At 47.4% G+C, this 15,000-nt stretch overlaps 1 protein-coding gene across 1 annotated transcript in view; it reads left to right on the top strand.

Annotated features, from left to right (window-relative positions):
• LOC115541916 (rho GTPase-activating protein 6) overlaps window positions 1-15,000 on the top strand; it is a 76,128-nt gene that overhangs the window by 7,581 nt on the left and 53,547 nt on the right. The window lies entirely within an intron of this gene.

Genomic DNA, 15,000 nt, shown 5'->3' with positions numbered 1-15,000 from the left:
GCACACAATCACTGAAAACGGTTCTGTGTGTCTGGGTTCACTCATGTATATAGAACTGTCCAACTTAAAGTTGGGTAAGGTTACTGTGGGAGAACATATTTCTAAAAAGGCATACTTTTGTCTGCATCAAAAAATGTGTGTGAGTGTTCTTTTAAAAGGAATGTACCAGCTTGTAATACATCAATTTTTTCAATTCGCAAACACTGGAACTTAAAAATAGTAATACTTAGCATTGTGTAGCTTCTTATCCAAGCTATCTTTGTTATACGGGAACGGGTTTAGCTAGCGACCGTCAGCGCTTGGCAGTTGTTTCTATGAACATCCATACTGTACGGACAACATTGTACGGTACTATTTCTCTTTCTTCTGACAAATGCACTTATTGTAATTTGCTTTGGATAAAAGCATCTGCTAAATGCCCTAAATGTCAATGTACAACACTTTATCCAAAGCAACTCACAATAACCCAGACACAGTTCATTTAGGAGCGTTGTAGTGCCTGCTGTTGAGGGTATTTAACTCCCAGCTAAAGGTTCAGCATCCTCAGTCTACCCTAGCAAGCCCTGGAGCAAGATCTACCTCTCATCCTCTAAGTTTGCTTTCACTGTAATAAGCTTTGGTTGAATCGTCTCCTGAACTGCAACGACTCTGCAGCGGCGACCGTAGAATATCTCTGCGGCCACCTGAGTTGATAATGATTGGTGGATTCTACTTCCTGAGCGATGTTCACAAGAGGCCCTTGTATCCCCCTTATACCACACAGAGATGTTTCCTGTGAGCGAAATATGCAGCGTTCTCATATCCTCTTGTTTCCCATGTACCTCAAAATGGCCGCCCTGAAACATATGGTCAAAATCACGTTACACGGTCAATGATCGTATCGGAAAGAAAAAATACATTTATACCCCTGCCAAAGCTTTATTAACCCCCTCTGACTCGTTTTGAGACCCCTAAACATCTTCAAAGCCTCAAAGCATCTTATCCTAGCCATCTTGTTGTATACGGGGAATGGGTTAACCTAACGATTGTTAGTGCTTGGCACTTGGTTCTATGAACGTCCTTACCGTACCGACAGCAATGTATTGTTTCACCGTCTTCAAACAAATGTACTTATTGTAACTCGCTTTTCGGTAAATGTAAAGCCAAACCGTGTCTCCGAGTTCGCTCCGCCATATCTTAACCAGCCTTTAGCTTTCTCTCTCTGTAATGTGCTAACGCTTGTTCTTGTTAAAGGGCATTCTCCTTAGCCTGTGACAGGCCCCGATCGCCCCGTCTTTAAATAGCATCTGAGACGAATAGCCGCTCAGTCAATCCAGATGCTGGACTCAACCAAAGAACCGGTGGGGACTTGAACACACGCGGAACATGGAATGCCTGGAATACTGCGTAGAGAGCCACAAATTCCACTCTTTGCAGTTTGTATCATTCCCGGTCTCCGCTCTCTCCTCTGCAACATTTTGGACATGATTTAAGACCAAGAAACCGGCAAAGATTTCCGAGATGTTCAATTAAGAAAGAAAAACACGATACGCCGCAATGTTCGTCGGAGCAGCATGGGGGGTGATTTGGAGTATGCTTCGTCATTTTCTGGAATTGAAAGAGGTTCCGAGAGGTTCCCCCCCCCCTCCCCCGGCCGTGGACAAAGTGGGGTCCGGCCTGAGATGCGGACGGCCCGAGGGTAAACATTAATTTCCGCTGGCAGATGGCAGTCTGTTGCCGCAGCAGTGAGTGACCTGCACAGCTCAGTTACGTCCTCAGAGAGAGAGCCGGACGGAGTGTGTGTCTGTGTGTGTGTGTGTGTGTGTGTGTGTGTGTGTGTGTGTGTGTGTGTGTGTGTGTGTGTGTGTGTGTGTGTGGACGTGCACAATCTGGGCTCGCACACACACACACAGGCAGAGAGAGCCACACGCACATGTACACCAACACTGTGAGGTGCAGGATAACAAATGATGCACTGGAGCACACACACATATACACAAACATATACACACATACACATTAAAACACACACACACACAGAAACAGACACACACACACAGACACAATACGCAATAAATGTACTCAAACACAACCACAAATGCAACCGTCACTCAAACAATAGCTAACGCCACGGTGTCACCGAATGGAAGAGAGCGAGAGAACTTAAGTCAACCCGTAATTCTTTGTGTATATCTACGTGCATATGCGTCTTCATGTACACACATTAGCCCATCACAGGGACGGGACCTCTGCTTTGTGTGTGTATGCACATATCTAAGTGTGTGTCTGTGTTTGCACACGAATAAGCCCAGTGTATACACATACAGGAACCGTGCGTGTGTGACTGTGTGTGTGTCTGTGTGCGTATGCGTCTGTATGTATGCACATTAGCCCATCACACATACAGGACCTCTGCGTGTGTGTGTGTGTGGGTCTGTCAATGTGTATGTGTGTGTGTGTGTGTGTGAATGTGTGCGTGCGCTACGTGTTCTGTGACGTGCCTCTAGGCTTCTGAGGTGCGCTCTGACATACTTTCCAGGAACCCACTCTCAGTCGTACAACCACACACCTTCCTATTGGTAGCATCAGGCCTGCAGTTCCGACCAATTTGTTGTTGTTCTCTGTTTTTTTGGCGGTTAGAGGAGGGAGTTATGTCGGTTGACTAATGTTGCAGCCATCAGCTGGAGCATTTCACAATGTTGGCCAGGCAGGCCCCCCAGGGGGCTCTTCTTGGTGGGGGTTTGAAGAGGTCCAGGTTCTGTTTTGATTACAGCTAGCCAATGAGAACTGGCTGGTGATTCGGTTAAAGGCGCAATGTGTGACATTTTAAGCTTGGATATGTCCAGGTTAAGCTCTAAGCTAACCTGGACATAGCTGTAGCCAAGGCTGGTCGAATGTGCTTTCAAGAATGTTATCAATCGAATCACATCCTATAACTGAGCTCAGGAGGTAGAGCGGATAGACTTGTAACCAGAAGGTTGCTGGTTCGATCCCCGGCTCCTCCTAGCGGAGTGTCGAGGTGTCCCTGAGCAAGACACCTCACCCTGACTGCTCCTGACGAGGCTGGCTGTCGCCTTGCGTGGCTGACACCGCCGTCGGTGTGTGAATGTGTGTACGAACGAATGTATAAATGAACTCGCAGTTTGTGGAGTAGCATCGGGTCTCGAACTGTGCTATCCCGGTTAATATGTCTACATACAGTAGTACAAGGCCTACCGTTTGTTGACTGCAGTTGTATTTTTTTTTCCAAAGTTTACATTAAGTCCAGATACAGGTCATGAAGGTGCAGGTTGGTCCATCTCAGCTCAAGGATGCCTGCAGGTAGGGATGTTTCGAAACTAACCAACAATCTTTCGGTTGGGGCTTGTACACCTTTAGCAATTGACTATCCCTCTCCCAATTCTGGTAATAAATTAACACGTGTCAAGGATGACTCTCATGACCTCCGGTCCAGATGCGTTGTGTGTAGGTACAGTCTGAACCCGAACATGTGTAGAGTTGTCAGGGTGCTATTAGCTACAAGCTATGTAGCTAGTTGTGTATATTACCAGGAACTGAGCAATTTGACCTTTAGGACTGTAAACAGGAAATTGGTATTAGTAGGACTATTGTAGACATTGGTTTGTGCATGTGAGAGTGAATGCTTGTGCGTCTGTGTGTATGTGTGTGTGTGTGTGTGTGTGTGTTGACATCTGCGTGAGTCAGTATGTTTGTGTGAGTCGGTGTGTGTGTTTGTGGACATCTGTGTGACTGTGTTTTCATGTGTGTGTGTGTGTTTGTGTGTGTGTATGAGTTTGTGTGTGCGTGTGTGTGTACTTGCATGTTGACGGCACTAAAGGGAATTCAGGAAGTCGCTGTGTTTTCATATCCGTGCGCCTAAAGCGGGGACATTTTTCCCTCCCGATGCCAATGTGTCTTTAGTTTTTTTTTTCTCTGCAGTTATTCCGCAAACGAAAGAAAATCCCACTGGGCTTAGATTTTGCGGACATCGCACTCGCTCACTTAAGATCGGAATGTTATCCGATGTGTTTTATCGGAGGCGACAGGTTTCACAACAACGGCTTGTTTTGGTTTCTTCCATCCTTGATTTGAACCACAACATCAACCCCCCCCCCACCGTTGGCTGACCAATAACACCACAGTTTATTGTGGGGTGCATTTGATCCCAGCCTAGTTCTCTCAAGTACTACTCAATAAAATACTATTTTGACACTGATGAGTTCACACAGTATTTTTTTTCATTTTTAAAGCTTTTGCAGATGTGTGCTTAAGGCATGTGTTTGTACTTCTGCGTGTTTTGTTTGTGTGTGTGTCGGTGGTTTATGTTGTGTTTGGACGTTGGGGTGGGAAATAGTGTCTGTGTAAAGAAAGAATCTGTGTGGTTCATTGTCACTGTGTGTTTGTGTGTGCGTGTGTGTGTGTGTGTGTGTGTCAGAGCCTGTTTGTGTGTTGTCTATGTGAGTGTGTGTCCATGTTTGCATATAAATGTTTCTGTGTGCTTGCGTTAGTACTTGCGTACCTGTGTGTGTGTATGTGTTCATGCGTTTGTGTGGGTGTGTGTGTTCGTCTGGGTATGGGTGTGTGTGCGTTCGTGTGTGTGTTCGTGTGTGTGTGTTTGTGTGTGTGTGTTCGTGTGTGTGTGTTTTAGTTTGTCCATGTCTGTATGTTTGTGCGTGCGTTTCAGTGTCTGCATGTGTGTGGGTGCGTTTGCTTGTGTATATACGTGTGTATATATGTTTCTGTGTGTGTGTGTGTGTGTGTGTGTGTGTGTGTGTGTGTGTGTGTGTGTGTGTGTGCGTGTGTGTGTGTACGTGTGTGTGTGTTGCAGTGTTAAGTGTGTTAAGTGTGTGTGTGCTATGGAGGTCTCGGCCCGGTGGGAGTGATGCAGGAGATCTGAGGTCTGGACGAACATCAAACACCTCAGGTCTGCCTTTTAAAATCTCCCCTGCTCATCTTCATCCCCTTATGGTCTCCAGAGTGCCAGACACCCCCCGCCTCCCCCAACATCCACCCCTCCACCTCTCCCCCCTCCTCTTCTCAACCCTCCCTTCCCCTTCACCTCTTTTCTCTCCCCCTCTCCTCTCTCCGTCTCTTCCCCTCTGTACTCTCTCTCTCCTCCTCACACTCTCCTCTCCTATCCTCCTTCCTCCTCACTCTCCTCTCCTCCCTCCTCCACTCCCCTCTCCTTTCATCTCCTCTTCCCCTCATCCACCTCTCTCACAGCAGACTCCTCTCTCCTACTCTCTCTCCTCCTCACACTCTCCTCTCCTCTCTCCTCTCCTCCTCACACTCTCCTCTCCTCTCTCCTCTCCTCCTCACACTCTCCTCTCCTCTCTCCTCTCCTCCTCACACTCTCCTCTCCTCTCTCCTCTCCTCCTCACACTCTCCTCTACTATCCCCGCTCCTCCTCACTCTCCTCCCCTCTCCTTATCGCACTCTCTTTTTCTCTCCTCCCTCATCCTCTCTCTCCTCTCCTCTCTCCTCCTCACCTCTCTTCTCCCCTCACCTCTCTCTTCCCCTCCCTCCTCTCTCCTCCTCACACTCTCCTTCCCTCTCTCTCCCTCACTCTCCTCTCCTCTCTCATCCTCTCTCTCCTCTCCTCTCTCCTCCTCACTCTCCTCTCCTCTCCCCCTCGTCTGCTCTCTCTCCTCTCTCTCTTCTCTCCTTTATTCTCCTCTCCTCTCATCCACCTCTCTCCTCTCTCCTTCTCCTATCTCCTCTCCTTTAATCTACTTTCCACCCATCCACAGCTCCTCTACGTGATAGGAATATGTTAACAATCGAAATAATATTGAATCGTGCCCCAACCATAGCAACACTATCGAATCGTCACGTTGATGCCAATTCCCACACCTAACATTCTGTCAGACACTTGTCTAGCCTCTTTTGGCTGATCTTAAACTCAGTTTGGTAGCATCAGTTTGTTAGCATCAGTTCGTTAGCTTAGCCTAGGCTGTGTTCTGTGGGAGTGACAGGGAGGGAGCGCAGGAAGAATCCAGAAAAGTGAAGAAAAATTCAACTGCCGTTGGTTTGACAGAGGGTCCCGCGAGGGAAGAGATTGGGTTGGTCGAGAGGTGAATTGGGGGAGGAGGGGGTGAGGCAAGGGGGAGGCATGAGAGAGACAACACAGGATGACATGGATCTTTTCTTTTTACTAAGTCAACAAACAAGGCAATTGGTGTGTTGAGGATAAAGTACACGTTTTGTAAAACTTAATATACTTATTAATCATGCTGACCTAACGTTCATCAGTGTCTTTGCGTAAAAATAACTAACCCTTCCTCTCCATTTCGGGAGCTTCTGTATCTTAGCAGGAACTGTAAGATAGGGGAAAGGCTTGGTTATTCCAGCTCATCATAATAAACAAGACGCTATCGCTACAAGGCTCAAACCTCCAGTGTGTAATTTCAAATCAAATTTGTCCTGTCATCTGCTCCGGCTTTCCTTCCCTAGACTGGGTCAGTGGGTCATAACAACACAACTAAATGGCTTTGCACAAACAGACAAGACATTCCTCAACCCCCCCCCCCCCCCCCCCCACACCCAATCTCTCTCTAATGCTGTGTCTGAAATCGCGCACTTCATTCATTATCCCTACAGTACACTTACTTATAGGCGCAGTGCTCTCACTTCTACAGTGCACTGTCTAAACAGCCTTCGCTGTTTTGACAGTGCACTGGTCGGATACAGCCTAAGACATTGCAGTTGTACTGAAAAACAAACAAAGTATGTGTCATTTTACTTACATTTGTAGAGCACGTCGGTCTCAAATGTTACAATGTCCTCCATTTTCCGATTAAGTAATTCCCGCCCCCTCCGCTACGTAGACAAGATGGCGGCCGTTGAGGGTGGAAAATATCCATCGGTCCACACTCAAGTTTTAGATCGTTTTGCCACCGAGGTACTCCCAGTGCACTGCGTTTTGGTACACTCCGTTTTTGCGCAAAGTGCACTCAAAAAATAAAGTGTAAGTATAGAAGTGCGTGATTTCAAACACAGCATGAGTCTTGTCCCTCAGCTCCTATCTGCCTCCATTGCATGCTAACACTAGCTACACCTAACATGCTAGCTCAAGCTAGTAGTTGGCAATAGTTTTATTGAGCAGCTGGTATGTTCGCTGTAGGCAGCAGTTAGGCAGTAAGTTATAGCGAAGTAGACAACTAGTAGTTAGTTGATCATTTTGTTACTTCTTGAGTAGTTTGGTGACCAGATTTCTTGAAACTAAAACCGGGACCCTTTGTGCGTGACCGTAGGGCACGTGCATGTGAGATCTATACGCAGATATTAGGCTACAATTTCAACACGTAGGACCAGTGGCGGCTGGTAGGCTGTAGCTAATAGTTTCCTTTATCTAATTAGAAGTTAGATTTAATAAGTTGTTAGCTGTGGTTAAGTCGTAAGCTAGAGATAGTAGTTAGCTATAGTAGTTCCCTAGAGCTAGAGAGTCACTATCGTTAGCGAGTGTTTAGCTTCCGTGTGTTGGGGGGTGAAAAACAGACTCCCCGTGGCTGGATTAAAATCTCATATGGTACGTTATGTACAGTATCCCCCGTCCCCCGTCCCCCGTCCGGACCTCTCCCCGGTACAAGAGACCCCTCTGGCTCCTTTGCCTCGTGTGTAAATATAAACATGACTTCAGGCAACAGAATGAAACAAGTAATGTAAAGCAGGAGAATCTGATCTGGGCCCCTTTGAGGAACTGTGGGCCTCCCGGGGCCCAAGAGAGACAGAGGGGGAGACAGAGGGGGAGACAGCGGGGGAGACAGCGGGGGAGACAGCGGGGGAGACAGAGGGGGAGACAGCGGCTATCGGGTGGGACTCAACCGACGCTGGCGTGCGCTAAAAATAGAACATAACTCCAAGAGGGGGAGACCCTCAACCCAGTTCCAGAGCACACGGCAGCGGTGTGTGTGTGTGTGTGTGTGTAGAGGGCGGGGGGGGGTCATGCTTGTCTTCATGTACAGATACTTCTGGCCGCCCGCTTGTATGTTTCGAATTATAGAGACTGTATGTCACGTGTGTGTGTTTTTTTTTTTTTTTCTGTCTGCGTGTGCTAGTGTTGATATTTGCAGACATATATCAACATGTTCACAGCGGCATGTGCATGTATTTCTGTACACGTGTGTTTTAAATCATAGACCGTACATATGAACCACTTGCGGTCCTGTGATGCTTATTTCAGAGCATAAAGTTCACTATCCATGTATAGTGCTGAATGGGTCAGACATAGGTGTCAGAACGAGCCCAGCTGACGATCATAGCACTCATTAGTGTGGGAGCAAAGCGAGCCACACTATTGTTTTTCTGTGTCTTCATCTGTTTCTGTGTAATTACCTCCTCCTTCAGTATTTGAGGGAATAGAACCAAACCACTTCGAGAAAGTTAGTATCAGTGCAATTTATTTTTTACATTTTTGTAATATTTAATATAGAAGTGAATTTGGATAAGAAAACACCACTAAATAAATAAACCACTCCAAACATTACTTCTAAGAGTTGTCAAATTAAATACACACATGTAAACCGGAAGTAAGGAAAGTTTTGCCTGGCCTAAATCCTGCCTAGTTGGGTCTGCAAGACATGCTCCCTTTATGTACCCGATCCCAGGTCGTAATCTTCACAAGTGTAGTCTACTACCCGAGCTCCCTTGTTCCTAGAATGAGCAGACCCTTCATTAGTGTGATGAGAGACACCTGTGTTTATCCTACGATGACACCTCTGAGAACCGGGTCTGTGGACGTCATAGTTCTGAAACGTTGGCCTTTGGCTCCATCTAGTGTTGAGGTCATTACAATGCATGAGTTTAATTAGATAAATTAGAAGTTATTTTGGTAATTTGGCCAACATATTTCATTAGGTGAGTGCTGCCTGCAGCGCTCACCTATTTTTCTTCTTAAGGTTTATTCTTCCTTTCTTCTTTATTATTCTCTACAAACTTTGGGACCTATATCCTTCCTCAAATTTCCACCTACACTCTATTCCAATTTTTTCAATATTCAGATTAGCTTGAAATTGTGTATGGAAGGCCTTTGTAACTTGGTCATTTTGTATCGCTAACCTTCGTTCAAAGGTTTAACAAATCAGGACACTTGTATCTTCAATAATCTGAAATCTGAAAACTCTGTTGAAATCCCTTCACTTGATTTAAGCCATTTAACGTTTCTTTACGTCTTAATCTATGTGGCTTTATTCAAACATATTTTCAACCTCAATTTGTACTACAGCACTCACTGCATTTTCTGCAGGAAATGCATCTCCTGGTTTACATTAACATTTACATTTAGGGCATTTATCAGACGCTTAGTGTGTCTGTTAAAATCATTTAAATTCTGTGTCAATTTTTTGACAAAAAATTAAATAAATGTATGTGTATATATATACATAAACACACACATAAATTATATTAAACAGTATAATTAACATGCATTCCTCCTTTATCTACGTTTCTTAACATGTTTTAAATATTATATTTTTAGCCAGCAGAGGGTGCTACAAATCTTCTCTATACAAGTACTCTAAGAAAGGCAAATATGTTTTTAACAATTTATCACTATTACAGTCAGAGAACACCAATTATAGCAACACACAGTATCACACACATAAACACTGCCACACACACACGCACGCACGCACAGACACACTCACACACGCACACGCACGCACACTATAATCAACGATGGACCACATTCCGGGGTGGGTGGGCCTGGCTTTGGTCAGTCACAGCTGCGCACATCTGCCTGGCGGCCAGGGTTCCCGTGTCAGGGAGGGCTTAGGAAAACATTGTTTCTCCTCTCGGCCGGAACCCTCCCCCCCTACTTAGACAACGGTGGCGGTGACGGTGGTGGTCGTGGTCGTGGTGGTGGGGGTGGGCTCATTGTGGTGCTCCGTATGCTAGCATGCTGGAGTGTTAGCGTAAGCGTTTGGCGTTAGCGGGATGCTATCGTGTAAGCATGGCGGGGCTACGGTCCACATTCACTGACATAAGTGGAGGCATTTAATAGAATATCCTTTTATATTCATTGTTTAGTGTACAACGAAATTGTAGCAGCATCCAAGTAAACACACAGCATGAAAATAGTAAGTAAAGAGTACAAGACAGTAGTACATTGTATGCATACAAAATAAATAAATGAAATGTAGTGTTTTTACAATTATTGCACATTGTCCTTGTGTGTGTGTGTGTGTGTGTGTGTGTGTGTGTGTGTGTGTGTGTGTGTGTGCGTGTGCGCGTTTGTGTGTGCGCGTCAGTGCCTGTTTGTGTTCAGTGCAGTGATGGCTTGTGGAAAGAAGCTGTTTCTAAGTCTGTTTGTTCTGGTTCTGATGGACCTGTAGCGCCTGCCAGAGAGTAGCAGGTCAAACAACTGATGAGCCGGATGAGTGCATGTTGTCAAGGCTGATGTTTTTGTCGCTTTGTTTTACTTTTATCTTCTGATAAATTACTTACAATACATTACCATACAATATAATACATCTGATATTTGGTACAAATTATCCTTGTATTAGATTGTGTTGTCGTAGAAATAGACAGTGCCTTCCTCATGTTCATGCAAATTAAGTCAACCATAAGAGTGCGTGTGTTTGTGTGCCTTAGTGTTTATCTGTGTGTGTGTGTGTCCGTGCATCTATTATTACTCTTGTCAAGCATTCTCGTAAGAGTTCTCCACTGGAGTGTTATTGTTGCACTGTAACCAACAGCATAACACTCACACACGCACACGCGCACGCACACGCGCACACATACACACACACACACACACACACACACACACACACACACACACACACACACACACACACACACACACACACACACACACACACACACGCTGTGTGTTTATGTAGCCTTTATTGTTGAACTACGTCAATTCCAAGTGCCTTTCATATTCTCTCTGCAGCGCCCATTCCAGGAAGACCAATGCGTTTGTGTGTGTGTGTGCGTGAGTGTGCGTCCATTTGAGTGTGTATTTAAGTGTGTGTGTGTGTGGGGGAGGGGGGGGGCAGTATCTACAAGGATGGATCCAATTAACTGTGCTCCACTTGTTGTTATGACGACCCCGGTGAACAGCTCTCCACCATTTCAATGCTCAAGCTAACAGCTGTTAGCTGTGCCCCCCCCCCCCCCCCCCCATGGCCCCCGCAGACCTTGGGGGCCAAAGCCCAGAGGCTAGCTCTGGACCAGGGAGATTTGCAGTGTGCGGGCCCCAGACTGACACAGACCAGATGCATGCTGGGAAACGATGGCCGACATCACAGATCACACACCACCTGACATAGCTCCCGACGTACCATGGTATGTAGGTTCTGTGTGGTTTCCACTGACTCGACCTGCCTCTTGGAGTGAAGTGGATTCTCTTTCTGATGAATCATGATGCAGCAGTTTGCTAAACTGCGCCAGTTGAGCAAACTGCTGCAAAGACATACCGTTGAAATTGCTTGGTTTTGAATCAAATCCCATTGCCACAATGAAATAATGCCAACAATAACTGAAGATACAACATAGAAGTATTACCTTTTTTATTATTATTATTATTTTTTTTTACTTTTCTTTCCAATTTACACTTAGATAACGAAGTCACGTTCAACTCATGAGCAAGGCACGTAACTTTGCATTGAAGGTTGACGGTTCAATCAGAGCCGGTCTGTACGGCCTGAGGAAAAAAATGTCATTTTGTCTATCGTTCAACTGCTACACACTCCACACTCCCACGCACATACAGACACACACACACACACCCTAACCTGAAGGAATATCTATCCCTTGTCCCTCTCTCTCCAACCTCAGTCTCTCTGACTCCCTCTCTCTCTCTCTTATCCATCTCTCTCTCTCTCTCTATCCATCTCTCTCTCTCTCTATCCATCTCTCTCTCACTCTCTCTTTCTCTCACTCTCACTCACACACACACACACACACACACACACACACACACACACACACACACACACACACACACACACACACACACACACACACACACACACGCACAATGCTTTACATAATACCTGATCCCAATCGCTGCCAATTTCCCCATTTCACAGACTCAAAGGATCCACTGAACTTTACTTCAACGCTGAAACCTCCCGCCCGTTAAACACACAGATGTCTAGTAGAAGATGTGTATTGCATTTGGCTGTGTCAACACAACACGGTACCTCCTTTAAACCATGGACATGATAGAAAGACTCTGTCATCGCTTGATGTTTTACTGCAGGGAGTCTGACTACTCATTGGGGCGGATCACAGGCGATGAGATGAACCTTGGCGGAGGGAGAGAGAGAGGGGGTGGGAGATGGAGGGAGAGAGAGAGAGAGGGGGGGAGGGAGAGAGATGGAGGGAGAGAGAGAGAGAGGGGGTGGGAGATGGAGGGAGAGAGAGAGAGAGGGGGGGAGGGAGAGAGATGGAGGGAGAGAGAGAGAGGGGGTGGGAGATGGAGGGAGAGAGAGAGAGAGGGGGGGGAGGGAGAGAGATGGAGGGAGAGAGAGAGAGAGGGGGTGGGAGATGGAGGGAGAGAGAGAGAGAGGGGGGGGAGGGAGAGAGATGGAGGGAGAGAGAGAGAGGGGGTGGGAGATGGAGGGAGAGAGAGAGAGGGGGGGGGGAGGGAGAGAGATGGAGGGAGAGAGAGAGAGAGGGGGGGAGGGAGAGAGATGGAGGGAGAGAGAGAGAGGGGGTGGGAGATGGAGGGAGAGAGAGAGAGAGAGGGGGGGAGGGAGAGAGATGGAGGGAGAGAGAGAGAGAGAGAGAGAGAGAGAGAGAGAGAGGGGGGGAGGGAGAGAGATGGAGGGAGAGAGAGAGAGAGAGAGAGAGAGAGAGAGAGAGAGAGAGAGAGAGAAAGGGGGGGAGGTAGATGGAGGGAGAAAGGGAGAGCGGGAGAGAGAAGAGAGGGGAGGGAGAGAGGGAGAGGAAGAGAGAGATGGAGGGAGAGCGAGGAGGAAGATGGAGGCAGTGAGGGAGGAATAAAGGGAGAGGGGGAGAGAGAGTGAGGGGAGGAGAGGGAGAGAGAGAGATGGAGGGATAGGGGGAGAGAAATCAGGGAGGAAGAAAGCGGCAGTGTGAGAGGGAGAAAGGGAGAGGGGGGAGAGAGATGGAGGGAGAGAGAGGGTGAGAGGGGGAGGGAGAGAGATGGAGGGAGAAAGGGAGAGGGGGAGAGAGAAGAGAGAGAGGGGGAGAGAGAGAGAGGGGGGGAGAGAGATGGAGGGAGAGAGAGCGAGAGGAGAAGGGAGAGTGGGGAGAGAGGTGGAGGGAGATGGAGGGAGAGAGAAGAGAGGGGAGGGAGAGAGGAGAGAGAGAGAGAGAGAGAGGGGGGGAGGTAGGTGGAGGGAGAAAAGAAGAGCGGGAGAGAGAAGAGAGGGGAGGGAGAGAGAGAGATGGAGGGATAGGGGGAGAGAAATCCGGGAGGAAGAAAGCGGCAGTGTGGGAGGGAGAAAGGGAGAGGGGGGAGAGAAGAGTAGGGAGAGAGAGAGAGCGATGGAGATGGAGGGAGCGATAGGGGAAAGAGTGAGGTAGGGGGACTACTTCTTGGGGCTGATCACAGGCGATGGGGTGAACCGGGCGGAGGGACGCCAGGATAAGTTGGCTGTGATCTGGCTCGGTCTGCTCTGATTGGACGAGGTCTCTCTGCCGTAGAAGTGCCAAACATGCAGCGAGAAGGAGGGAGCTTCACGGTCACAGCCGAGGTATGCTGGGAAAAAAAAAATTAAGAGTTAAGAGAGGGAGGGAAAAAGAGAAGGGAGGAGGAGAGAGAGAGGCACGGAGGAAAGGAGAGAAGAGGAGAAGAGATGGGCCAAGATGCAGGCTGATTAACACGCACACACACACACACATTTGTGTGCACACACACACAAACGCGCACACACACATGCACATGCGCACACACACTCTCATTTGCACACACACAAACACACACAATTGCGTAAACACACAAACGCACACACATGCACACACACATACACACACACACATGCACACGCACACTCACGCACTCACAGCTGGATAGGATTAGCAATAGCAGGGAGCATATGTGTTAATGGGGGTTTAATAGACTCCTAAATTAGTTACTGCCTTTCCTCACCCGCTGTGAATGTGTGTGCGTGTGTGCGTGTCCTTGGTCTCGCGCATGTGTGCTAGTGTCTGCCTCCTGTTGCACATACGTTGCAGAGCTTGTCGGTGTGACTTTAAGCGTAGTTCATACCATTTCACCCTTATGAAAGACATTTCATAGCATATGTCATAGGGTTTGTTTTTGGTAATTTGCAACGTTCCCTTTTATATGTGTGACCCACATCGTTTGGGGTCATCTTTAAATTAATCGACTCAAGTGTAATAGGTTAAAACACGCTGACCCTTTCTTTCTGTTCCGTACACCTGTCCCGCGTTTCAGTTAACTGCCGTTTCCGTGGAGACATCAAAAACTAATCTCCCTCTCCCTTTGATTTGCCAAAGATGTCCTTCAAGTCGCTTGTGTTTTACGAGCTCTGCAGATGAACCGGTAAAGTCGTCGTCGCTTTCTCTCCGTGACGTCAAACAACCCTTTCTCCCGCTTCCCCATTCCACGATTTTTTATTTCCGTACGAATCATACCATTTTTTAAAATGTTAATGTGCACCGCTTGGCTCTGAAGTGCTGCGTGGGGTCTGGACTGTTGCTACGGTAACACCGAGTGATGTAAACACTGGTGCTGGTGCGCGTCATTTACCATTTGGAGTGGAGAGACGGAGGGAGACGGAGGAAGAGAGAGAGAGAGAGAGAGAGAGAGAGAGAGAGAGAGAGAGAGAGAGAGAGAGAGAGAGAGAGAGAGAGAGAGAGAGAGAGAGAGAGAGAGAGAGAGAGAGAGAGTGAGAGAGAGAGAGAGAGAGAGAGAGAGAGAGAGAGAGAGAGAGAGAGAGAGAGAGAGAGTGGAGAGAGAGTGGAGAGAGAGAGAGAGTGGGAGAGAGAGAGAGAGAGAGAGGGAGAGGGAGAGACAGGTAGTGCAGGTAGAGAGAGAGAGACAGAGAGAGAGAGACAGAGAGAGGGAAAGGGAGAGGGAGT

The sequence above is a fragment of the Gadus morhua genome, chromosome 4 (genome assembly GCF_902167405.1).
Source record: "Gadus morhua chromosome 4, gadMor3.0, whole genome shotgun sequence".
NCBI classification, from domain to species: Eukaryota; Metazoa; Chordata; class Actinopteri; order Gadiformes; family Gadidae; genus Gadus; species Gadus morhua.
This window is presented reverse-complemented; position numbering and strand designations above follow the sequence as displayed.